We start from the raw sequence: 6196 nt of genomic DNA on the forward strand, positions 1-6196 counted from the left end.
TTGTCTAATAGTATCAGTGTATGCCTCAGATGTCAGATATTTCCGTATTTGAGAGCTGCAGACCTAGACCTTTCAGCAATATTTTCAGACTTAATTTTGTATAATAAATGTTGATTCTACGGAAGCATGAAAGGACCATCAGACGCTAATACCCCGTCTAAGTGTATGCGCGTGGAGATTTTTGGAACTTCGTCAAATCGTTCAAAAGGTCCTAAAAGTGTCAGTGTACACCTCGGTTGTCACACATTTCCAATTTTGAGAGCTGCAGACCCAGACGTTTCAGAAATATTTTCAAAATGAATTTTGTATAATCTATGTTGATTTTACGGAAGCGTGAAAGGGCTATCAGACACTTATACGTTTTATTACGTAACGGCCACGGAAAGGATATAAGCTTTATTGATGCTTAATTGTAAAGAGGAATGTCTGCGGATGATTTTAAGCTACGTTATATGCTTCAAAATTTGTGTCGTTCACCCCTGTAGATGTTAGACTTCTTTTTTCTGTGGTAACATGTCGTCATTTGACAGGAACACACTACTTGTTTAACTTATATAACACTCCTCTGGAATAACAAACTAAAAAACAAGTAGTTCTGTATCCAAATTTTCCGGTTTCAAAATTCAGTTCTTTCAATCCAAAATGCAATATTGACCTAAGTGAGTCTTACTTTAGTGTGTAATAAAGTTTTGCCTCAGACACAAATTATTGTTATATAATCATTCATAAGAGTGTGAGCCAAAGTGCGACTTGATCTTTACGTTTAAGCAAGGGAGCCAGGTAACATCGATTAAGGAACCAGTTCCTTATTCTTATTCCTTATTCGGTTTTTCGATCTGACTTACTCGTGTTATCATTTAACGTGTTGATTTTATGCCGTGGAACGTTTTCAGCCGCGTGTAAGGATTATTTTCTCACTTCTTTTACCAAACAGTCTCCGAATAGGGAATAAGAAAAAGTTCCTTATACCTTACCTTATTTGGAAAAGGAATAAGGAACCAGCCTACTTTGAATTTCGACCCTCAAGCTGTTTGAAAGTGGCTATTGACTGTCAACAGATTATGCAGCGTCAGCTAAGTTCTAAATCCGTACATCAGTCTTCACTGTTAAGGAACTTAAATTCTGTGAGATGTGACGGAAACATGGAGAATGTTCAAGTATTGCCCATAAAAATAACAATATAAAACGCTTATAAAACGCTTTATCCTGAAAGCGGAAGTTAATATGAAACAATTGGTAAATGAATTCAGGTTACTAAGCAGGTGCGCAATGGTCATAAAGGGAAAATATTAAATATTCGTAAGGACAGATACTTTTATTTCCTCCAATATTTGAAAAGTTTAACAAATAAAGCAATATTTACATATATAAAACATGTGAGAAGCAAGGCAAACAATTATGTACAGCAAATACAAAAAAAAAGTTACGAATGTATTATTTGTTGTGTGACAGTTACTACAATGAATCTCGCCAACAGTACGGGGGAACCTAGAACGAAAAAGCGAAAATCTAGAAACCATTGTGATTCATTGTAAATGAGCTGTGCCATGAGAAAACCAACATAGTGGCTTTGCGATCAGCATGGATCCAGACCAGCCTGCGCATCCGCGCAGTCTGGTCAGGATCAATGCTGTTCGCTAATGGTTTCTCTAATTGCAATAGGCTTTGAAAGCGAACAGCATGGATCCTGACCAGACTGCGCGGATGCGCAGGCTGGTCTAGATCCATGCTGGTTGCAAAGCCACTATGTTGGTTTTCCCATGGCGCGGCTCAAATGTGTTTTAACCTTCAGCCTGCTGGTGGCAAGTGATTCTGCCTTTGCGACCAGTGCAGACCAAGATCAGTCTGCACATCCGTGCAGTCTGATCATGGTCTGCACTTCGCTATTCAGTCAGTAAACTTTCAGTGAACACCCATTTGAATAATAAGTGGTACTGTTCAAACTGAAAGATGGATCAGTCTATTTTAGAAATTTAGCAGGGTAAGGGTTTATATAAATACAACAAATGTCAATGCACCGAAATAAAAAAGTTAGACATTTTGTACTCGTCTGCCATGCGTTCAACATAATTGACACTTAAAGATTTATGAAGTACATAATTAGACTGGCAAAACATTATCCAGTTACGGACAAGGCAACTTTCTTTAGTAAGAGTCTCTTTGGGTTTATATGTTATAAAACCTGGTTCTTAGCGTGCCAGAGCATTTGCAATTGCTCGCATAGAAAGCAAGGTGCAAAGTAAAAACGGTTCCACGCGATTCGAAAGTCTGTGTCTTTTTCATTGTTTTAAAACAAAAATCATATCCTTATACCGACTCGTTGAGACGGGCTGGAATTAAAAGAGCTTTTAAACTAAGCTACTCTGACGCTAAAAATGGTGCTTATGGAAGTCTCCTTCAGTCTTCAAAGTGTATGTGAGGTAGACCTCTGAATTGTAAAATACGGTTGCATATGCTGTTTGTTTAATAACATATAAAATCTATGACTAAGAATGTGAAAATAATGTCAGAAAAATCATCTAAAATATTGGAATGAATAAAAAGAGGAACGCCAGAGAGTCAGTCATCAATTTCACAATTCTACTTCCCTATCTTGGCCACATTTATAGAAACCAATGAAGAACATGAAACATACATAAAATTTATTTGTTTTACATGTAAGATCAAATTTATTTTACTCGCGAACAGCAGCCCTGACATTTCTTGTGAAAACGCTGCGTCGTGTGCACACAGAATTAAAGATATTTCGATCTTACACTGAAACAAACACATTCCTTGTATGTCGTCTGCTCAGATTGCAAAACTTTATGTAAACCTTAGACAACAGACAAACGTAAGACACCTTAAAACCTATCTAAATAAACAAATACGTATTCTAGAACTTTCTTCTTGATTGTCTTTAACATCTGTTGACATAGTATATAAATATTGCCTTCCTCAGAGTAAATAGGAATATCAGCCGAGGCGTCATATCACCCTTTCAGGAATGCGATGTTTATCTATTATACCGAACACATATAAAACATTTACTGAAAAATCAACAAATTTATGTAAATGCGTTTTAGAAATAATCATTAAAAAGTAGAATATTAACACCAGTTTGATAATGACATATTACAGTAGGTCTTGTTTGATCGATAAAGAGTTTAAAGAATACTCAGACATTGTGACAAATTTGCTGTAAGCCCTTTTTCTTCGTTTTTTAGTTTAGAAATATTCCTGTCTGTAATTAAATAATTCTAATACATTTGTATCTTTTCCTTTCCGATGCTCATAGTTTCGTTTCAAAATTTGATAAAAAAAAATATTTTCGAACTTTTTGACGTAATTTAATGAGTGTCGTTGCATTAATTGTTCTATTTAGTTAAGCACTGTCAATTTTATTTAGGCTATTGAACATATTCATAATATTTACATCACACACACACACACACACACACACACACACACACACACACACATATATATATATATATATATATATATATATATATATATATATATATATATATATATATATATATATATATATATATATATACGTGTAGATACGTATGTAATAAAAGGTTATTAGGTTTGTATCGGGAAATATGCACATACACAATTGTTTGCTCATAAAGCAGCGACGTGGCAAAAAGAAAAAGGAGCATTTTAAAAGTCCAAGTTTCAATTTCAGATTTCAAACACTGATGTATCTGGGCCGTTCTTTAGCGGAAGAATGCGATGCTCCTAAAGTCGCGCAATATTTCCGCTGCAGAACACGTGTATATTTCCCGATACAGAGCTAATAACCTATAATTGTATTTCAAGTAACTCATATCCCATGCCTACACGTGCATAACTTTTTGCATAACCTTTTGCATGACTTTCTAAACAGGGTATCCAAAATTCCATATATAACTGGATTGATAGCATTGTTAATAAAGTACGAATTTAGAAAAAAATTGTTCACGGACCTACCGATATCATTTAAAGATGTCAAGAAAGTTTTGTCCAGCGACTTAATCAGAAATAAAATAATAATAGGTACAAACGAGACGATATACGCCAGTGAAACCATAAACATTACTAACGTCACTTTGTTCTTCCGTGGCCTCTGACGTTCTTTGCGTAAATCGAAATTTGAAGATGGTATTTTGTTATTGTGGTGTTCATCTTTTTCTAATTCGAGAGTTGCCGGTTCCACCACGTTTCCTTTGTTAGCTGAAACAGAGTTCAAAACATCAGTATTTACAGCTGTGTCACTCTTCGGTCCTTCGGTCTCTTCTGATTGTTCTACAACTGTTTCGTTATTGTGGTGCTCACTTTGTTCCATTTCGAGAGTTGCCGGTTCCACCACTCTTACTTTGTTAGCTGAAATAGAGTCCAAAAGACCAATGCTTACAGTTGTGTCACTCTCCAGTCCTTGGGCCTTTTCTGATTGTTCTGCGGCAGTTTTGTTACATACAGGAGTCATTTCCAATTTCTTTCCGCGGATTTTAACTCCAGCTTGTTTCTCGCATTTCCTGTTCCTCTGCTTTTTAACACGCCAAGCTATACTGCCATAGAAAAAACTAATGCCGATGAAACTTACCAAAAAGAAAATTGTCAGCATTATGTTGATAAAACGCATAAATGATGTGTTCTTAAAATTGTCTGTTATTTCACATTGAGATATTGTCACGTTATAAACACTATGTCTACTTTTCTGTATACCGTAGATCACTGGGCAAGGCCAAGCGCAGGCTATCCCAACAGCTGCTGAAGCTATGCAAGCATATTTTGCTGCCCTGAGTGATACTTGCCGCCCTAATGATGTACACACCTTTCGGTACCTCTCAAAGGCAATGCAAAACAATACGCTTCCAGATGTAAATGATGTCCATGTGCACAGAAATGAGGAGATTTTGCACAGCTCAATATTGTCAAACGTATATTGCCATTGTTTCGAAATCAATTCTAATGGAATGACAATTCAGCATGTGAAAAAATCTATTATAGAAAGAACAGTTACAAACTTATGATATGTAGAAAGCTTGCGCTTTTTTGCAAATACATTGTATATAGCATACCAAAAAATTTCCAGCAGTTCCAGATATACAAAGTATTGTTAAATATACAATTAGCGGGATTTGTCGCACCACTTCTTCATCGTTAAGTTTCTGTAAAGTTGCAGAGTCATCAAGTGATTCCGTGTAGTTCATACTGTTTGATTTCATGTGATGTGATAAAACTGACAAATCCATACAACATGTGCTAGACACTTTTATAACGCGAATGTTTTTTTTTTTTTAATTAACATTACATCCAAAAATATGCTTGGCATTGTCAAAAAGCGAAGGACGTTAAACAGTCTAAACTGACAGCAATTTCTTGATGCAATGAAAAAAGCATTCTGAGTACATTTCTATACAACAAGATTTTTATTCTAAATATATCTAAGTACCTAGTATTCATTTCAAGTGGGATTCTGAGAACATTTAAAGAACTACTTTGACTTGGTACAATTCAGTGCTTTGTCTACGCATGAAACAGGGAAACAAATACAATAAGGACGTTTACTAAAAACAATCATATTGTCCATCATAGCCGTACTTATGTGGAAGCCGTAATTTTTGTATATGTACACAAATCATTACGATTTTTGAAACACTTCTTCATAATATGCGGACAAATATAAAACCACTGAAACATTATAGACTTATTGGATGAATTGCTGGTCAATAGCCAAAACTATTGCAGGATGTCCGCGAGCCAGTAGTTTACTATTGGCCGGTTACATAATATAAATGTACTAATATACGGCTGTAAGGCAGATGCAACTGTTACAAAAAAAGGACACAATGTAACATTTGTCAATGCAATTGTTACAAGCAAGACCACACCGTATTACCGGCGCCTATCCTGGATGATAGACCCCAAAATTTACAGACAGTTAATACGTAGGTTAGTTAATTGGTTGCGATAATGGTATAATAAAAGCCAGGGTACTTCAGTATTGATGAGTTTGTTGTACATTAACTAAAGATATCATTAGGTAGTTTTGGGCTAGATTTTCCAATTATCAAAATAATTTTGACGAATTAAATCACAGTTTTGATCCAGAAGGTGAAAATATTTGTTTTCGCTTCATTATATTTTTTGAGTGAATGAACTCTAGTAATTTTAGATTATACACGAACACAATCATCCCCCAGGAACACCAAGTATAAACTAT

Source organism: Mercenaria mercenaria, chromosome 13 (genome assembly GCF_021730395.1).
Source record: "Mercenaria mercenaria strain notata chromosome 13, MADL_Memer_1, whole genome shotgun sequence".
In the NCBI taxonomy this organism is placed as follows: Eukaryota; Metazoa; Mollusca; class Bivalvia; order Venerida; family Veneridae; genus Mercenaria; species Mercenaria mercenaria.